This window comes from Podarcis muralis, chromosome W (genome assembly GCF_964188315.1).
Source record: "Podarcis muralis chromosome W, rPodMur119.hap1.1, whole genome shotgun sequence".
In the NCBI taxonomy this organism is placed as follows: domain Eukaryota; kingdom Metazoa; phylum Chordata; class Lepidosauria; order Squamata; family Lacertidae; genus Podarcis; species Podarcis muralis.
The window spans coordinates 27,615,884-27,632,829 of record NC_135674.1 but is presented as its reverse complement, the minus strand read 5'-3'; the positions used below and the strand labels follow the sequence as shown (position 1 = coordinate 27,632,829).

The following is a 16,946-nucleotide window of genomic DNA, read 5'->3' as shown; positions in this document are numbered from 1 at the left end:
TAGGCAATTATCTTCTAATTCTGTCTGACTGCAGTTGGGGTTGCTTTGTGTATGGGATTGTTCCTTGGAGCCAGGTGCTAATATGTAGCTGAGCGCTGCGGCTTGAACTCTTGCTGGGTTGTGATTTAATAAATATAAATAAATACAAGCAGTGCAGTTAAGTGATGTATAGCTTGTTCATTTTGTCAGCAGTTACGCGGAGCAATTGATAATAGTAATTCCTACTCATAGCTATAAATCCATTGGCTATTAATTGAGATACTATCGATTAATAATTAATTCATCAACCATGCTCCGAACTTTATTGATGCACAATAATTGTATACTAACATTTAATTACAGTCAAGTTATTAATTGATTGGTGATATTAATACTAATTAAAAATAACGACAATAATAAAATAAAATAATAAAATAAAATAAATTTGAAAATAAATAAATAATAATTAATAATTATAATAAATAATTATAATTATAAATAATAAAAATAAAATAATAATAATAATTAATATTACAATATAAATAAATAAATAAATACATGAAAATTAAATTTAAAATAAAATAATTAGTGACGAAATAAATAGTAGGCGCATTTTACTAGTGCACAGAGCAGCTCATGGCGCCCAAGAGGAAGCGCACGGGTGCAGTACCAGCACACACTGCAGCTGGCAACCGTCGTAATAATAAACCCAAACCCATTTCGCAGTTCCTCAATGCCTTCAGATCATTGTTGACTATGAACAGCGCTTTCTCTTAGCTATTCTTTAGTTCTATTTGCCTTGCGTTTCTTACTTCCTTGTTTCGCAAACCAGTGGCCAGCCTTTAAACTACCCAGGTGCAGGCCCAAGCCCTCAGACAGGAACGGCGGCTGTGCAAACTAGGTCTCAGGCTTGCTCGCTGACTTTCAGAACCGCACCGGGGCGCCTGCATGGAGGCTGCCAGCCCGTATCAATAACCCGGTTGCTTCCAATTCTTCTAGTTCTTTGCAGAATAAGCAGCCCAGGGTCCAGCTTCCAGAATCAGGCACCTCATCAGCCGGTGATGATGAGTCAGAACGGCTTACGCCCTTTCTGGGGAGGCCGCCGCTATTACCATCTAGCAGTTAGCCCGTATGTCGAGAAGAAGCCATCAGAGGTGTATCGCACTGGAAAGCTGGGCCTTAGAAAGGATTTAAAACGTAAGGTGTGCTGGTAATTCAATAAAGGGCAGTGCCAAAGGCAGTCTTGTAAGTACCCGCACGAGTGTGAGAGATGTGCAGGGGCTCACCCAGCCACGGCGTGTTACTAAGGGAAGCGGCCTTTTCAGGGAGGTCAGGGCTTCCACCACTCTAGTTCCAGATGAGCCCCCGCAGCAGGGAACCATCGTTAAAGTCCTTCTGGGTCTAGCATTTTCTCCAATTCAGCTTTCTGCTCTCCTCAACCTCTTGTCTATCCATCCGGACGGAAGTGCAGCATCCTATCCTTGGAAGGGTTTCTCAGAGGGTTTCAGAATCCCAGTAGTTGGCTCCTTAACAGCGAAGGACTCTCCTAATCAGAAGTCAGTAAGGGAAAGGACGCTCGCCTTGCCCCACAGGTAGCTAGCCCCACCCCTGGGTGCACACTATGTGTGCCACTCCGGGTGCCAGAGCAGCTAGCTCCGCCTCTGGAGTCACACTATGGCGTACAGCTAATTGGATGAACCCAACAGGGCCGCCACTTAGCCCCTGCTTGGTCTCCAGGACAGAGGCACCCCTTCCCAGATCCACCCCCCTTTTGAGATTATTAGGCAACCAAATGTATCATTCCATAACACCTCATACAGGAATTATTTTTTCCTGGTAAGCCTTTAAGCCCAACAGGTCCTGGCTGTGTCTGTAGTACAACAGTTTTGGAAATCTGTAGGAGAGCCAATCTCTTGTCATACTAACAATCGTGTTATCAACTAACAATCAAAAGTGCTAAAATTTTAGCTACATTGGCAACAGGATGTTGGCTAGAAGCAACTAGTTTTCTGAAGCTAAAACTTACAATTTTGTTCTAGGAGTTACTTGATCACAATATAGAACTATTTGTTTATTCCTTATGAGTTTTACACATGATGAAAATGTATACTCAAGCAGATATTTTTATAATCACTGTACTATACTATGATACAGTGCATAATGAACATCCACATTCAGTTAGTCTGTGTGCCATCCCCCTTTAGATTCAGCACAGAGAGCACCAAGTGACTCAGAAACAAATCAGAAGTTTAAAAGTCATGATGCAAAATGAGTTTTGGGGCCTATGTGCATACCTAACCTTAAAAAATAAAATAATATAACAAACAAACAAACAAACAAACAAACAAACCGCACCACAGGGTAAGACTCCCAAAATCGGTTAAGACAAACCTTGAGATCTCGATCATGTTTCTGGAACGCTACAATGGAGTCTCCTTATGGCAGGAAATCCTCAACCTGTCCTCAGATTTCCAGGTTCACTGATGCCGCTGGGTCCTTGGGCTTCAGTTTATTCTTTAGGGGACGCTGGTGTGCTCAACAATGGCCAGCAGAGTAGCAAGGCGAGGCTATCACGTGGGATCTCACTTTTCTGGAGTTTTTTCCCCTTAGTTGTGGCTGTTCACATTTGGACTGAGGAGTTCCAGAATCGTCGGGTGTGCTTCAGAACTGATAACCAGGCAGTGGTCAACATACTGGCTAAACAGTTATCGCATTCTGAGAGGGTGTCGCGCCTACTCCGATCATTCGTCCTCCAGTGCCTCGCTTCCGAGCATTAGCTCCCAGGGCTCAGCCACTGCCAGAACCCGTTCCGGAGCACCTGTGGAACCTTGGAGACGTGAAGTAAATAAGGGAGTATTAGCATCTGTCGCACCCTCTACGCTTAGATCATATAAGAAGGTCTGGTGTGATTTCATGGGGTTCAGGTCCAAAGTATCCCCCCTTTCCACTAATGTTACACCCTCCACAGAAAACGTTCATGTTTTTCCATCGATTCGTGCTGTGACTTCATGGTCCGCAGGGCAATTGAAGGTTGGAGTTGACCGCAGCCTCCAAGTAACAAAGGCCGCAAGCCTATTTCTTACGAGCTGCTGTCCCAAATCCGTATGAAACTTAGGTCAATTTGCTGGTCCAAGTTCGAGGCCCGGGTGTTCTCTGCGGCATACGTTATAGCCTCCTTTAGGCCGGGCCCCCAAAACGTTAAAGATACACATAGCCGCCATCAGCTTCTTTGTAAAGCCATGTTTTCCTCCGACCCGTGCAGTGACTTCCTGATCCACAGAGCTAGTGAAGGTTGGGGTAAGCTGCAACCCCCTAGAGCCGAGGGCCATAAGCCAATTTCTTACAGGCTGTTCTCTCAAATACGCATAAAGCTTAAGTCGATCTGTTGGACCAAGTTTGAGGCGTTTCGAAATCGCCGAGTATGCTTCAGGACCGACAACCTGGCAGTGGTGAACATACTGGCCAGGCAGTCATCTCGGTCTGCGAGGGTCTCCTCCCTTCTGCGGGCGTTCGTTCTCCGGTGCCTTGAGTACAACATAATTTTTTCAGCCAAATTCATTCCAGGGACCAGTAATGATATAGCCGATGCCTTGTCTCGCTTTCAGATATCTCGCTTCCGGTCGCTAGCACCTGGAGCACAACTGTTGCCCGAACCCTTTCCGGAGCACCTGTGGAACGTTGGAGACGCAAAGTGATACAGGGAGTATTAGCGTCTGTTGCACCCTCCACTCTCAGGTCTTACAAGAAGGCCTGGTGCGATTTCCTGGGTTTCAGGTCAGGGTTATCCGGGCTATCGCATAACGTGCCACCCACCACTGACGATGTCCTGCAGTACCTTTCCCATCTTGACGATTTGGGACGTGCTCCCAAAACCTTAAAGATACACGTAGCCACCATCAGCTTCTTTTCAAAAGCTACATTTTCCTCCGACCCGTGTAGCGACTTCCTGATCCGCAGAGCTATTGAAGGTTAGGGCAGGTTACAACCCCCCAGGGCCGAGGGCCGTAAGCCAATTTCTTATGGGTTGCTATCTCAGATACGCATAAAGCTCAGGTCAATTTGCTGGACCAAGTTTGAGTCCCGTCTCTTTTCCGCAGCGTACGCTATCGCCTTTTTTGGCGCGCTGAGGGTTGGCGAAGTCGTGGTTGAAGTTGGCGCAGGAGGTTCGATGCGCGGCCTCCTTAGGGAGGACGTGCAGTTGTCCGAATCTACTTTGACGGTGCGGATACGTCAGTCCAAAACTGATCAGGCCGGTAGGGGTGTTCTAGTTAAGCTTACTGCGTCGGCGCAGCAGGGCCCTTGCCCGGTAAAGGACACTAAGCGGTACCTCTACTTCAGACCACCCGGCCCGGGTCCGCTTCTGGTTCACAAAGATGGGTCACCCTTATTGAGACACCAATTCACCAGGGTACTCCGCAAAGCTATTGAGGCCTGTGGTTTATCTCCCCAGGAGTATGCTGCACACTCATTCAGGATTGGTGCCGCAACTACAGCCGCCCACTTGGGTCTGCCTGCGGATAAGATTAAAGAAATGGGCCGGTGGAAATCCAACGCTTATAAAAGTTATATTCGCTAGAATGCGCTCTGCTATATTACCCCTACTTACCGGTTTTCTCTGTCCTTTCATCCTCAGCTGTGCTCAGGAGAAGTGTGTGGATTTGCGGCCACAGTATAGTCCATTGGGCCCGCGCACGGGCGGTCAGCTGCGGCCTCGCGCCTAATCTTGGCTTACCACCTGGAGTTTCCTGGTTTTCGAGAAGAGGCATGCGTTGGGAAGAGCTTATGCCATTGCTGTGGGAGAAAGTAGCCACGTTCGGCCCTCCCGACATCCTTGTCATTCAATTAGGGGAGAATGACCTTGCTAACAGAAGGAGTGTGGACTTGTTGTGGAACATAAAAAGAGACTTGGATGCTGTCAGGGGCTCAGGAGCAGAGGCGCAGGGGAGAGAGGAAATGGAGAGCGAAGGGGAGGAATCTGAGGGCAGCGGAGGGCAGAATGACAGTGACCCGAGAGATTCCATGAGCCTCTCCAGTGAATCAGAAGATTCCCAGAAGGGGGCGCCGATGGCCAGGGCAAGGGGGGTCCCAGGGGGGACACACCAGAAACAGGGGGCCAGCGGAGACTCCCAGAGCAGTAGCTGGAAATCAGGACCAGCTTCCCCACCGGAGCGTAGTGGGGGGGAAGAGTCCCATAGGTCAGGGCCAGCGTCTCCTCCAGCAAGCAGGGAGGAGGAGTCAAGCCCAGCTAGCATTCCCGAAGAGGGGAGCAGTGACAGGAGCAGCATAACGGTCAGAAGGAAGGTGGCAGGCTGGGCGCGCGCGCCAAGTTCAAATGTGCAGGCGAGCGGGACAGCAGGAAACCAGGATTTGGAACCAGGTCCTAAAGCTCGCCGGAGGGAGGGGGAGGACTCGGGAGAGTCAGCGTCGGAAGAGTCTAGGAAGGGGAAAGCCCCGACGGACAGGCGGACCCAGAGGAAAAGGGAGCAGAGGAAGAGGTGGAGCAAGGCTAGGGTCTTGAACTGGTGCCTGGGGGGAGGAGATTCAGATGGAGCTTCGGCGGTCTAGGTTCAAGAGGTAGAGCTGCGCGCCGTGGCTGTAAATGAGAGACTGAACTTTAATAAAGACTATTTAATATAACAACGGACTGGCGTTGGTCCTCTGTAAGCTGGGACCTGAGGCAGCCCTGACAGTAAGCTCCATCTCCCTAATTTAACCCTCGCAACGCGGGTTGGCGCAGCGAGGGGCAAAACTTGGTGTTTTGCGAGCTCACGAAGAGAGGGAAAAATGACTACAGAGGCGAAGGTGCAAGAGCTGGAACAAGCTGTTCAGACACTTTACGCACAAGTGGAGCTTTCCAGGAAGAGAGAGGAAGCAGCAGCAGCGGTCTGCGAGGATCTGCGAGCAAGGTGGGAAAAATTGGGCAAGGAGGGGCTGCCAGGACCCAAACCGGAGGGAGTTGGCCTCGGGAAGAGGGGGGGCAGCATCGTAGCCCATTTTGACGGAAACCTGCAGCAGTATCCAAACTTCAGAGCAGACATAGTCTTTGCGCTTAAATTGCTTCGGAAAGACTTTAGAGATGAGGAGGAGAAAGTGGGCTTCATAATAACTCATCTGCATGGGGAAGCTAAATCGTGGCTGCGCACTTTATGGCGTGAAAATGACCCCGCCCTCAATGACTCAGACGCATTTCTCAAAGCTATGGACGCTTGTTTTAAATCTACGGTAGATGTGGATGTCGCCAGGAGAGAAATTCATGGGTTAAAACAGGGCAAAAGCACTGTAAGACAATATCACTCCCACTTTTTCGGATTGCTAAACGTGCTTGGGTGGGAGAAGAATTCTGCTGCCGTGAGAGATCTGTTCTGGGAAGGGCTGAATGGAGCTGTGAAAGACGAGTTGGCAAGGGGGGAGAGACCCACCACCACCACGCAGTTGATACAGAGAGCCCTTGTGATTGGAGTGCGCCTGGAAGAACGCCCTTGGAACAGGAATGAGGGAGGTTCAGGGCGCCCACAAGTCAGGGCAACTCCTTTCCTTCCCAGAGAGACGGGACGCGCGGAAACCACGCCTCCATTGGGGAGGGGAGACGAACCAATGGAGATTGGCGGTGCTAGGGCTCAGACAGCAACCAGAGCCCAAGCACCAGGAGCAGTCAAGGCGAAGACTCCTAGAGGGAACAGGAAGTGCTACATCTGCGACAGTGCGCAGCACATGGCCAAAGAGTGTCCCCAGAGGATCCAGAAGCACACTGCAGCCTCAGCAACAGTAAGGGGAGTAGATCAACAGGAGGAACAGCTGCAGGGAAACGAAGAAGCCTGGTTGGAGGGAGTGGCGCTGGGGCCCAGCCAGGCAAGTCAGTGAAGCAGTCCCCAGAGATTTTACAGCCCACAGATCCCCTCCCACCCAAACCAGTGGTGCAACTCACCGCATCGCTCCAACTGCCAAATGGACTCACCCTGGAAGTTCCTATTACTATTGACTCTGGCAGTAACGCAGACTTTGTAGGAGTGGACTTTATCAACCAGCATCGCATAGCGCTCCTACCAGCCACAATGCCTCTGAACGTAGTCACGGTCGATGGCAGGGAGCTACTGGGAGGGCAGGTGGCACAACAAACACCCCCTATGGTGATGCAAATTGGTAATCACCGCGAAGTCATCAGCTTCAACGTCACCCACCTGTCAGACACACCCATAGTGTTGGGCATGAGTTGGGTGGATAGGCACAGCCCGGCATTGGCATGGTACCAGCGTCAATTGACCTTCTGCTCCTCCTACTGCGCGGAACATTGCATCCAGACCAGCCAGGGAGGGGAGGGGCAGGAGGATGAACCACAGCTACACCTGGGCATGGTGCAAGCAGTACCGAACAAGTACAAGGCATTTTTGGAGGTCTTCTGTGAGAAGGAAGCGGACAAGCTACCGCCCCACAGGCCCTACGACTGCAAGATTGACCTCCTGCCGGGGGCGACACTACCCACTGGAAAACTGTATTCCATGTCGGAAGACGAACTGCAAGAACTCAGGGAGTTCATAGATCACAATTTGAAGCGGGGATTCATCCGAGAATCCAAAGCAGTGGGGGGCAGTCCAGTGTTTTTCGTGAAGAAAAAAGACACGCCCCAAAAAAGGCTGATAGTTGATTACAGGATCATAAATTCCAAGACAAAGCCCACAGCTTTCCCCATGCCCAAGATCGACGATCTCCTCGCGACGGTGAGGAAAGGACGGATCTTCACCAAGTTGGATTTACGAGGGGCGTACAACCTTATACGCATGAGGGAGGGCGATGAGTGGAAGACAGCCATGTTTACACCTTTGGGTACCTATGAATACCGAGTTATGCCATTTGGTCTCCAAAGTGGCTCTCACTGCTTCCAAGCTTTTATGCATCACGTGTTAGCGGGACTCCTCTACAAGAACTGCGTCTGCTTCCTAGACGACATCCTGATCTTCTCGGAATCGCAGGAGGCTCACGAGAGAGGTGTCAAGGAGGTCCTGCAGAGACTACGGGAGCACAGACTTTACGCCAAGCTGGAAAAGTGTCAGTTCGACATGAAGGAGGTGGATTTCCTGGGTTACAAGCTGTCCGACAAGGGACTCGCCATGGACAGCGCCAAGGTCCGCTCGGTGTTGGACTGGAAGAGCCCGCGCAATAGGAAGGAGGTCCAGAAGTTCATCGGCTTCGCCAACTTCTATCGCAAGTTCATCAAAGGGTTCGCGATGGAAACGGCGGCCATCACGGACACCCTCAGCTCCAAGAAGAAGAAGTTCACCTGGACGGACCAGGCGGAGCAGTCCTTTCAGAGACTCAAGCAGCTCTTTGCGTCCGAAGAACAGCTGCTGCATGTAAACCCCAGCAAACCAATGCGGGTTGAAACGGACGCCTCGGACAGAGCGGTGGGGGCGGTCCTGTTGCAGCAAGACCCGCAGGGGGATTGGAGGCCGTGCGCATTCTACTCCAGGAAACTCAGCAAGTCGGAACAGAACTACACCATCTGGGACAGGGAGTTGCTGGCCATTCAAGCAGCCTTCAAAGCGTGGCGGCACTTCCTCATCGGAGCCAAACACACAGTGCAGGTCCGCACGGATCATAAGAACCTGGAGTATTGGCGCACGGCACGGTTCCTGAACCAGAGGCACATACGCTGGGCGGAGTTCTTTGCGGATTTCGACTTCCGGATAGAATACATACCGGGGGACAGCAACGTCATGGCGGATGCGCTATCTAGGAAGCCGCAGTATCTCAAGGAAGCGGCACCGGTGGCGGCCAAGCACATTTTCGCACCGAAAGCGTGGGCGTGTGCGTCAGCCACAGTGGACCTGGACGCGGTGCGTTGCGCGCTGCAGACGGATTCGTTCTCACAATCCAAGATGAAGGAGGTGCAAAGAGGCACAGCGCAGGACGGAGAGTTCCAGATACGCGACGGACTACTCCTCCGCAGAGGGGCGCTCTACGTGCCGGGAGACGACCTCCGCGCGAAAGTCCTGCAGCAGTTACACGACGCGCCCAGCGCTGGGCACTTTGGCAAAGACAAGACAGCGGAATTAGTAGCCAGAGACTTTTGGTGGCCCAAGATGAGGGGTGAAGTCGAGGATTACGTCGCTCGGTGTGACACATGCCAAAGGGCCAAGCCGGTACACAGGCCGCCGGCGGGACTGCTGGAACCGCTTCAGACGCCGTTTGAACCGTGGGAGAGAGTGGCCCTGGACTTTGTCACAGATCTGCCCAGCTCGAGGGGCAAAACAGCGGTGCTCGTGGTCATAGACCTGTTCACCAAGATGGCGCACTTCATTCCTTGCGCGAAGGTGGCCACGGCGGAACAAACCGCCAAGCTGTTCATAGACCACGTCTTCAGAGTTCACGGTTTGCCGAGGTCCATTCTATCCGACCGGGGGCGCCAGTTCGTCTCGAGTTTCTGGCACAAGCTCCTGGGCATCCTGAACGTCAAGATCAACTTAGCGTCGGCACGACACCCGCAGACCAACGGACAAGCGGAGAGGGTCAACGCCATCATGCAGCAGTACCTGCGATGCTACGCGAACCAACAACCCTCGACCTGGGTGGACTACCTACCACTGGCCGAGTTTGCCTACAACAACACGAAGCACGCGTCTACAGGGGTGACGCCGTTCTTCGCCAACAATGGGCGGCATCCCAGAACCTTCCCGGGGTTAGAGACGAAGGGGGAGGGGGAGCCACAGGGGGCAGAGCACTTGGCAGCAGAGTTGCAGGAGGTCCATGAGCAACTCCGAAGGAACTTAGAACTAGCAAAACACGCCTATAAAGTGCAGGCAGACAGACACAGGAGAGTCGGGGAAGACATCCAGGTGGGGGACTGGGTATGGTTAGCAGCCCAGGCAGTGCCAGCAAGAACTTTAGCTAAGAAGAAGCTCAGACACAAGCAACTAGGGCCTTACCAAGTCGAGGCGCAGATCAATCCAGTGGCTTTCCGGTTGACGCTCCCGGAGGGCTCCAGAATGCACCCGGTCTTTCACAGGTCGGTGCTCACACCCTACAAGGAGCCCCACAGGTTTCAAACCCCAAGGGCCGCGCCAGACCCACGCAGCAAATCACCAACAGGGGAGGGGTCACCGAGGGCGGCACCACTCAACGAGGTCACGGAGATTTTGGACTCGAGATGGGGGGAGGAGGGGGTTGAATATCTCCTCGCCGAGGAAGGTACCCCGGCCAGTGCCAACAGGTGGGTACCGGACTATGCCTTGGAGGAGCGATACCTCAAAGACGAGTTCCATGCACTCTTCCCTCACAGACCTATGCCGGCAGATTTTTTCGACGACTGGCTGTTCACACCCACACTCTCTGCCAGCACGTTCCAGGGGTTCTCATCAGCGGAGGAACCGACGCCAGACACAAGCTCCCCAGAGGGATCGCTCTCGGGGTTTGGCACGGACCGCTCTTATTGGTGGGACAATCAACCGGAAGTTGGGTGGAGCAGGGGACTCTTGCATGCAACCTCGCCCGAGGTGCCAGGGGGAGAAACGGGCATGGACGGGTTGGGGGAGGATCCTGCATTCGAGCACAGCGGCAGAGAGATGGAAGCAGAGGAGATCGACGTCGATGAGCCTATCACGAACTGGCCGGATCTAGCTGGCGAGCTGCACACCAGGGGGGAAGAACTGTACCCCGCACTCACCCCCACAGCACGGGAGCACCCGGAACCCGCACCAGAAGAAGGGGAGGGGGGAAGGGGGGCTTCGAGGGGGGATGGATGTCAGGGGCTCAGGAGCAGAGGCGCAGGGGAGAGAGGAAATGGAGAGCGAAGGGGAAGAATCTGAGGGCAGCGGAGGGCAGAATGACAGTGACCCGAGAGATTCCATGAGCCTCTCCAGTGAATCAGAAGATTCCCAGAAGGGGGCGCCGATGGCCAGGGGAAGGGGGGTCCCAGGGGGGACACACCAGAAACAGGGGGCCAGCGGAGACTCCCAGAGCAGTAGCTGGAAATCAGGACCAGCTTCCCCACCGGAGCGTAGTGGGGGGGAAGAGTCCCATAGGTCAGGGCCAGCGTCTCCTCCAGCAAGCAGGGAGGAGGAGTCAAGCCCAGCTAGCATTCCCGAAGAGGGGAGCAGTGACAGGAGCAGCATAACGGTCAGAAGGAAGGTGGCAGGCTGGGCGCGCGCGCCAAGTTCAAATGTGCAGGCGAGCGGGACAGCAGGAAACCAGGATTTGGAACCAGGTCCTAAAGCTCGCCGGAGGGAGGGGGAGGACTCGGGAGAGTCAGCGTCGGAAGAGTCTAGGAAGGGGAAAGCCCCGACGGACAGGCGGACCCAGAGGAAAAGGGAGCAGAGGAAGAGGTGGAGCAAGGCTAGGGTCTTGAACTGGTGCCTGGGGGGAGGAGATTCAGATGGAGCTTCGGCGGTCTAGGTTCAAGACGTAGAGCTGCGCGCCGTGGCTGTAAATGAGAGACTGAACTTTAATAAAGACTATTTAATATAACAACGGACTGGCGTTGGTCCTCTGTGAGCTGGGACCTGAGGCAGCCCTGACAGATGCGTTTGCTGCTTTGTGTCCCAGAACGACGGTGTTCTGGTCCTCCTTCCTGAAGAGAATTTTATGGCGCGGTGCGCAGAGCTGTATGGCCATTGAAAAAACCAGGAAACTCGTAAATCGGGCAGTGGCCCGTTGGGTGCGCTTCATGGATGGCCGAGTCATCTATCATGACCGTATCCGGATCGGCGACCAAGCCTTATACCGGAATGACAGGGTGCATTTATCAGACCTGGGGAACGACATTTGGTTAGATAGTGTCAGCAATAGCATCCGGGATTGGTTACAGCCGTGAGGGTATTGGCGGCGAGCCTTTTGGCTCGGGTGGCGGTTAGGCATTGGAATAATGTGTTGTGGTGTGTCGAAGAGCTAGGTGTGGCCATCGCCTATGCCTTCAATTTAGGGGTATTCTGTTAAAGGAATCTGGCGGTCGTGTATTCTGTCCGATGCCTGCTTGGCGGGAGGCCATGGCACGACCCTCGGTGACATCAGGGGAGACCCTATAGTTGGATTAGCATCAACAGGCTCCACCTACTGGTGAATAAACCCACTTGCTTGAGAGATCCAATGCCTAAGCCAATACCTTTCCACTGCTGTAATCAATAAAGTTGTGGCCTTTCCTTGCCCATTAACCTTATATAACGTGTCCTTGTGTATTCTTTCCACATCGCGGGGGTCGGGTCCTCGAACCACAATGTGCAGACTTGCCAGTCTCACATTCCCAACTCCTGCAACTCGCAACGTCTTTCCATCAGCCTGGTGGATCTCACCATCTTGAGGCATGTAGGAGATAAAAAGATGTTTATCTTTTGCCAAATGGCAGTCGCTCCAGAATCTACAACAAACCTGGCCTTGGCCTTTGGAGCAGCTTTTCCAGCAAGCAAAACCTTGTCTTCCACCAGCTTGGGCTGCTCCTGCTTGCCCCCCTGCTCCTGGCCATCAAACTTGCCTTTAGCCTTTGGTGAAGCTGTGCCAGCAAACAAAGCCTTGTTTTCCACTGGCGTGGGCTTTCCACCCCCCTTCTGCTTCAGGCCATCTGCTGGCTTCTGTCTCTGTTTACTTCTGGCCTTCCGGCCTCTGCAAAGATGACCTTGGCTCTCATGGGAAACAGAGCTCTCAGCTGCCGACTCCTTGGCTCCCCCTGGAGGCTGGAATGCTGCCTGGGATGACATCGCAGTCAGCTCCCCCTGCAGCTTGCAACCGGTGCCCTCGGCATCCCTGCATTCACTCGCATTCTGGGAAACAGCCAGGACCTCCGATGCAGTCAAACTCTGGGCTGGGATGACCGGCAGATGGGCTACCTTCAAAGCATTCCACATCTGACGTGCTGTCGTGTTGCCAGCCAGTGTGGCAATTTCCTCCAGTGAGACGGATAAGACAATTATGTCTATGGCCCTTGAATTTTGGGCCCTCCATCTATCTGTCAGAGGAACTGGAGGGGCTTCACACACAGTATGCCACACTCCAAACTGTCGCAGCAAGCTCTCACAGCAACTTGCCCAAGTCTCATAATTTTGGCCATTTAACTTTGGGCACTGAGCAGCATCTGAGGTTTGTAAAAACTCCATCCCAGGTTTTTACTTGAGCCGTGACCATTTATGCCTTCAAAAACTTCTTATCTCGGCAGCTCATTAATCACGAAGCCTCTGGCGCGGCTCCCAGGCCAATTAGCCAGCCAGACATCAAAGGCTCTCTGCCGCGGCAACAGAAAAGCCTTACTTTCGCTTTTCCCACATACCTCAACGCAGTCTTTTGCAGTCTTACTCTCCTGTAAGTGCCGTGAATCTGGGCCCGAAACCTGTTGTTGGGATACTGCCAGGGAGACAAAGGCCATCATGGTTCCACGTCGCCTCCGGAAGATCCATCGATCTCCCGTAGATACAGTATCAGTCAATTAGTGACACGAAGCCTCAGAAATAGCTTGCCACATTCCAGAGCTCGTGCACGCTCTATCAGCAGAGTTCGCACAACGAAAGGCGCACTCAGGAGAGCATTATTTACAAGTTTATTCAGCGTTGGTCAGAACAAAGAAAAAACATGACTGCCTGCTTCGATGTCTCAGGCACAGAGAGAGAAACGAAAGCAATGTACAAAACATAAACTTCCTGTGAACAGGACATACGCAGGCTGTGACACAACAACCTGCTCCCTTCTTAAAGTGGAACGGAAATATCCTAACAGACTGCGCCTTAAACATTCTTTGGGTTATTTTTCTACCGTTGATTGCATTCCTGCAGCTGAGGGTACTGTGGGGGCGTTTAAATTTTCCCTGTTTCTCAAAGTAGCCTGTGTGGGAGGTCAGCTTCTCAGCGGCCTGGTTTCCTTTGCCCTTATACCCCCCCCCACCTGTTGCTGCCCTTACCTCGTTGCTAGTTTTGCGTTTTCCGTATTTCCACTTTGTTGAAAAGGAGTCAGGGCACTGTCGTCAGTTATGCTTAGCTGTTGTTGTTGTTTAGTCGTTTAGTCGTGTCTGACTCTTCGTGACCCCATGGACCAGAGCACGCCAGGCACTCCTGTCTTCCACTGCCTCCTGCAGTTTGGTCAAACTCATGCTGGTAGCTTCGAGAACACTGTCCAACCATCTCGTCCTCTGTCGTCCCCTTCTCCTTGTGCCCTCCATCTTTCCCAACATCAGGGTCTTTTCCAGGGAGTCTTCTCTTCTCATGAGGTGGTCAAAGTATTGCAGTCTTAGCTTCAGGATCTGTCCTTCCAGTGAGCACTCAGGGCTGATTTCCTTCAGAATGGATAGGTTTGTTCTTTTTGCAGTCCATGGGACTCTCAAGAGTCTCCTCCAGCACCATAATTCAAAAGCATCAATTCTTCAGCGATGAGCCTTATGGTCCAGCTCTCACTTCCATACATCACTACTGGGAAAACCATGGCTTTAACTATACGGACCTTTGTTGGCAAGGTGATGTCTCTGCTTTTTAAGATGCTGTCTAGCTTTGCCATTGCTTTTCTCCCAAGAAGCAGGCGTCTTTTAATTTCGTGGCTGCTGTCACCATCTGCAGTGATCATGGAGCCCAAGAAAGTAAAATCTCTCACTGCCTCCATTTCTTCCCCTTCTATTTGCCAGGAGGTGATGGGACCAGTGGCCATGATCTTCGTTTTTTTGATGTTGAGCTTCAGACCATATTTTGCGCTCTCCTCTTTCACCCTCATTAAAAGGTTCTTTAATTCCTCCTAGCTTTCTGCCATCAAGGTTGTGTCATCTGCATATCTGAGGTTGTTGATATTTTTCCGGCAATCTTAATTCCGGCTTTGGATTCATCCAGCCCAGCCTTTCGCATGATGAATTCTGCATATAAGTTAAATAAGCAGGGAGACAATATACAGCCTTGTCGTACTCCTTTCCCAATTTTGAACCAGTCAGTTTTTCCATATCCAGTTCTAACTGTAGCTTCTTGTCCCACATAAAGATTTCTCAGGAGACAGATGAGGTGATCAGGCACTCCCATTTCTTTAAGAACTTGCCATAGTTTGCTGTGGTTGACACAGTCAAAGGCTTTTGCATAGTCAATGAAGCAGAAGTAGATGTCTTTCTGGAACTCTCTAGCTTTCTCCATAATCCAGCGCATGTTTGCAATTTGGTCTCTGGTTCCTCTGCCTCTTCTAAATCCAGCTTGCACTTCTGGGAGTTCTCGGTCCACATATTGCTTAAGCCTGCCTTGTAGAATTTTAAGCATAACCTTGCTAGCGTGTGAAATGAGTGCAACTGTGCGGTAGTTGGAGCATTCTTTGGCACTGCCCTTCTTTGGGATTGGGATGTAGACTGATCTTCTCCAATCCTCTGGCCACTGCTGAGTTTTCCAAACTTGCTGGCATGTTGAGTGTAGCACCTTAACAGCATCATCTTTTAAAATTTTAAATAGTTCAGCTGGAATACCATCACTTCCACTGGCCTTGTTATTTGCAGTGCTTTCTAAGGCCCATTTGACTTCACTCTCCAGGATGTCTGGCTCAAGGTCAGCAACCACACTACCTGGGGTGTACGAGCCATCCATATCTTTCTGGTATAATTCCTCTGTGTATTCTTGCCACCTCTTCTTGATGTCTTCTGCTTCTGTTAGGTCTTTTCCACTTTTCTCCTTTATTATGGTAATCTTTGTATGAAATGTTCTCCAATTTTCTTGAGCAGATCTCTAGTTTTTCCCATTCTACTGTTTTCCTCTATTTCTTTGCACTGCTCGTTTAAGAAGGCCTTCTTGTCTCTCCTTGCTATTTTTTGGAAATTTGCATGCAATTTCCTGTAACTTTCACTATCTCCCTCGCATTTTGCTTGCCTTCTCTCCCCCACTATTTGTAACGCCTTGTTGGACAGCCACTTTGCTTTCTTGCATTTCCTTTTCATTGGGATGGTTTTCGTTGCTGCCTCCTGTATAATGTTACGAGCCTCCATCCATAGTTCTTCAGGCACTCTGTCCAGCAAATCTAAATCCTTAAACATGTTCCTCACTTCCAGTGTGTATTCGTAAGGGATTTGATTTAGATTGTATCTTACCGGCCCAGTGGTTTTTCCTGCTTTCTTCAGTTTAAGCTTGAATTTTGCTATAAGAAGCTGATAATCTGAGGCTTCCGGTTGGTCGCCCGGTAATGGCAGACGGGAGCTCTTTCGGCTGAAAGAGCCCCAGCGCAGTGAAGCAAGGGGAGACCTCAAGAGCGATGTGGTGCCCTGAAAAAAACCTCAGATTGAGCACTCTGAGGACCTGGTGATCTGGTGGGTGCCTTTTGGCGACTCCCCCACTCCCCGGTAAGCTCGTAAAGAGCCCCGAGAGCAAGTGGGGTTGGAGACGCAGCACAGTGGAAATGATTGCTTCCTTCACAGCGCGAAGCTCCGAGTCTGGCAATCGTGAGCAGCCAATTCCTCCAAAAAAAAGGACACAAAATTCGGAATTGTGAGTAAAGGACAAAGCTTAAATTAGATTACGTTTGGGAGAGAAAGGGATTTAAAAACGGAGGTTGATCCCTTTTGCTGAATTAAAGGAGAGCCGGTTACCGAGGATCGAAGCCCTAAGAGGGAAAGGACTGTTTGAAAGGACTGCAAGCTAATTTCAAAGCCCCCCTTCTGCAGGGTGAAGGGGGGGATTTTAAGCTCTAAAAACCCTGCGAGACTGTGTATTAATTTAAAGAAGCTCCTTCATTGTGTAGCGGACCTCCCGGTAGGGAAAGACTAGACTCCACTGTGACATCCAGAATTGCCTTTTAAAGCAGCCTGTCTTTTAGTAATAAGGAGCTGGGAGGCTGCTGGCTCCCTGCAGCTGACTTCTGTGAGACTGTGGTGGGAACCTGTTTTTCTTCTCTTCTCTGCTTACTGTGGGATTCACCTTGAAACTTCTGAGCAACTATGTGTGCTGATAAAACAGACAAGGGAGCAGTAAGACGAACCTCTAGAAGTGCAGCCTTTGAGGACACTGTAATGCAATTGTTGACTGAAATTAAAGACAATACAAATCGTAACT

The 16,946-nt window shown here is 51.3% G+C and overlaps 1 pseudogene; it reads left to right on the top strand.

Annotated features, from left to right (window-relative positions):
• Positions 1-1,040: 1,040 nt before the first annotated feature.
• Positions 1,041-4,555, top strand: LOC144326436 (integrase/recombinase xerD homolog; annotated as a pseudogene).
• The last annotated feature ends 12,391 nt before the right edge of the window (positions 4,556-16,946 follow it).